We start from the raw sequence: 3,279 nt of genomic DNA, 5'->3' as shown, positions 1-3,279 counted from the left end.
GGGATGGCCGCGGATGGCCGCCCAGAGGCCGGGTGTGCTCGGGCCCGAGCCGTGGCCGGTGGCGCCGCGCGGGGCCGGGAGGCGCCGGCCTGTGATTGGCCGAGGCCGCCGTGAATGCAGGACATTGTCTGGTCGCAGCCGTCTCTGTCCCTGCCCGCCGCCCTTCCACAGACCGAGATGGGTGCGGACTGAGGGCCCTGGTCTTCAAGGTGCCCCCGCCAGGGAGTGCCTTCAATGGTGGCAACGCAGCAAGCAGTGGGAGAACCTAACTTTTACGAGATTATGGATTCTGAGAATGGCACAAGGTGCTGTTTGAAAACACAGAATCATTCTCAACAAGGAAATAAAATCATTGTGTTTGATATAAGGGTTTCTTTTAAGATGAAAGATATTAAGGGAATTGAAAAGGGTCAACTGGTATAAAAACGGATTAGTTTTGTCTTCAAAGGTCTTTTAATAAGGATCTATGAAAATTCATCTGAATATCCTTTATAAATTTTAAACTATCTTCAGACTTACATATTCATATTTCTATGAAATAACCGGGTTCTGGGTAGCACAGCCTCTCTGGGTCTTAGTTTACATACTTGTAAAAGAGACACGCTAGACGGGTAGCTTTCCAAGTTTGTTTCCATTGTTAAAATAACTCTGATTCCGACTCTAGACTTAAAATCCCATGTGTTGGTTTCTCATCTCAAGGTCTTGGAATAGATGAGATCTTTTAAAGAGTCCTCGAGGAGATTTTAGTTCTCAGATCATCTTTGAATATATGTGGGAGTTATTTAAGTGGAGTTGTAATCTTTCAGTGTGTAATTTCGGAGTAAAGGAAAATGAGAGCAGAAGAGAAATGTATGGAGGTGAATCAGTCAATGGGAAGAGCAGGGTTTTCTTTCATCCCCAAGTTTTCTAGGTAATGGAATATATGATAAAGAACAACCATATTTCTTCTTTTGTTGCCAGTATCAAAGGAGTGGAAAGATGGCAAAGGAAAGAAGACACATAGGAATTAAGAGAAACACAAACAGAAGATATTTGGAGAGTTCTGAAATATAACTGAGTTGTATTTGCTTATTTATGTATTTATTGTATTTTTAAAAAGCTAGATAGGAAAAATTATTGTAGAGTTAAGAGCAGACTTGTGTTAATACAGATTTTGTGTGTGTTTAAAAATCTAGTTAATTTTTTAAAGTTTTTATTTTAATTCCAGTTAGCTAACACAGAGTGTTATATTAGTTTTAGGTGTACAATATAGTCATTCAACACTTCCATACATCACCCATACAGATTACATTTTGTAGCTTCAGTTTAATGTCCTCTTCAAATTAAAAAAAAAATCAATGATTTTATTTAATTGAACAATCAACAGGAATTAGAGACTTGGAAATGACAAACAAATGAAGGAAGGAAAACATCCAGAAAACAAGATGAATTTAATGGACATGATTCATTGCAAGAGACATGACCTCATTTCTTATTAGAAGGATTTCTACTAAACCAGACTTGATGTTAAATAAATTTATTTTACAGACTTTCCTCAAAATTATACTAATTTAATATGAGGTTTTGTGCGTGTATGTGCGGTCATTGTTGTTTTGTGATATGAAAAAGGGAAAAAGAGAATCAAAAATTGTAAATGTTGTTGCAGCTCCCCCAGTGGCAATTGTTCTGGGCTCCTCAACCTTACCCACCACAGAATAGGAATAAAAACGCAGAAATCATCAGCAAAACCTTATAGCTGTCCCCAGACATGAAACATATTTTCATGTGGATGTGCCTGGATTCTGTGAGTGATACAGATTTAGTTTTGATTATTTAAACTTCTTAAATTATTGATTTCTAGAGGCACCTGGGTGACTCAGTCTGTTATGTGGCTAACTTCAGCTCAGGTCATGATCTTGCAGTTTGTGAGTTCGAGTCCTGCATCAGCCTCTCTGCTGACAGCTCAGAGCCTGGAGCCTACTTCACATTCTGTGTCTCCCTCTCTCATTCTCTGCCCCTCTCCTGCACCCACTCTGTCTTTCTGTCTCAAAAATAAACATTTAAAATTTTTTCAAAAAATCAATTGTTGATCTCTATAGTTAAACTGAACTTACTTAGAAGTTATTGAATAAATGGTTAAATGTAGAGACTAAGCTGAGTGAAATAAACAGCTTATTTCACTCAGCTTAATTTATTGTGTTTATAATAAACACAGCAGCAGGTTATATAATACAGCCTGCAAGGTATGAAATGACTTGGAGACTTTTTCAGCAAGTCTTTTCCTCGAGACTTTTGCTTTGGTGTTCTGTATATAACCATAGCCTAACCTATATGGAGTCATAATATTTACAGAACACTTGGTATACACCAAACACTGTTTCCAGTATCTTCTTAGACCCTCACGAAAACCCTAGGGAGCAGCTACATTATTATCCCCATTTTCAAGATGCAGAAGCTTAGGTAGCTTGACCGAAGTCAGACAGCTGGGGGGCAGAGCTGGGAATCGGGCCTAGAATCCTGTCAGACTCTGCTCAGAGCCGTATGTCTGTGTGCCCTCAACCACTCACCAAGTGGAAGTCGTTATTTCTTTGGATATGACCATTAATCCAGTTTTGATCAGATTTTTTTCAACCATCACGCATGTGAGTTGCATACTTTAGCCCTTCCATCCATTTATGTTCAGGTGACCCTGTGGAGACAAGAGTGCCATCTGCGTGTAGTTTGCTGCAGAAAGTCAAGCATGCCTGTCATTGTGAAGAGAGAGAACCCCTCCCCCCACATTTGCGTCTCTGTTCTCTTTTAAACAGACACGGACACGGACAGTAGCACATGGAAAAGTCTTCTCACCCTCTGCTTTTCTGGGTTTTCTTTTTCTCTTCTTTCTTTGTCTTCTTTCAGGCGCGTGGCTTAGAACTCCTAGAATCCCACCCGGCCGGGTTTGCTGCATCTAATTGGTGTGGGTCCCAGAAGAGGGGCCGGGTACTCAATCATTCAGTTATTGGCTGAATGGTGACAAGTCAGTTCAGAAGATGGAGAAGAGCGGAGGAATCAAGGATGCGTGGCAGGAATTTGGGGAATCAGTAGCATAAAACTGAGAGAAAGGGCTGTATCTTCAAGACTTTTTTTTTTTACCCTTTCTTCTTCAGTCTGGACCTTTGGCTGAGAAGCGGCACATCCTTAATGACAATCAAGGGTAAGGGTCTCTGCCCCTCCCCTTTACCTTGGCCTCCTCAGGCCAGGTTCTACAAGTAGTACGGAGTGTAGGGGGCTCGTCTGTGACTCAGCCAAGGACCGGGGAGA

Source organism: Suricata suricatta, chromosome 15, assembly GCF_006229205.1.
Source record: "Suricata suricatta isolate VVHF042 chromosome 15, meerkat_22Aug2017_6uvM2_HiC, whole genome shotgun sequence".
Classification (NCBI taxonomy): Eukaryota; Metazoa; Chordata; class Mammalia; order Carnivora; family Herpestidae; genus Suricata; species Suricata suricatta.
The sequence above is the reverse complement of the archived record's forward strand: the minus strand, read 5'-3'. Positions refer to the sequence as shown.